Consider the following 246-nt stretch of genomic DNA (forward strand, 5'->3'; position numbering starts at 1 on the left):
AGCAGCAGCAGCAACAGCAACAGCAACAGCAGCAGCAGCAGCAGGAGCAGCAGCAGCACAGCCACCACGAGCATCGCCAGCATCAGCAGCTTTTTGTAAGAATTGCAAGCAAGCAGCAACAGCAGCAGCAGCAGCAACACCAGCAGCAGCAGCAGCAGCAGCAGCAGCAGCAGCAACAGCAGGTACCTGGCAGCAGCAGGAAGAATGAGGTGCTGCCTGGGCCTAAGGAATGTGCGGCACAGAAGG

At 58.5% G+C, this 246-nt stretch overlaps 1 protein-coding gene across 1 annotated transcript in view; it reads right to left on the reverse strand.

The window, feature by feature from the left end:
• The window catches only part of EMH_0033670 (uncharacterized protein), a gene marked incomplete at both ends in the record, with an annotated part of 11,329 nt that overhangs the window by 7,770 nt on the left and 3,313 nt on the right, over nt 1–246 (reverse strand).

The sequence above is a fragment of the Eimeria mitis genome, genomic scaffold (assembly GCF_000499745.2).
Source record: "Eimeria mitis Houghton genomic scaffold, Emh_scaff1281, whole genome shotgun sequence".
Classification (NCBI taxonomy): Eukaryota; Apicomplexa; class Conoidasida; order Eucoccidiorida; family Eimeriidae; genus Eimeria; species Eimeria mitis.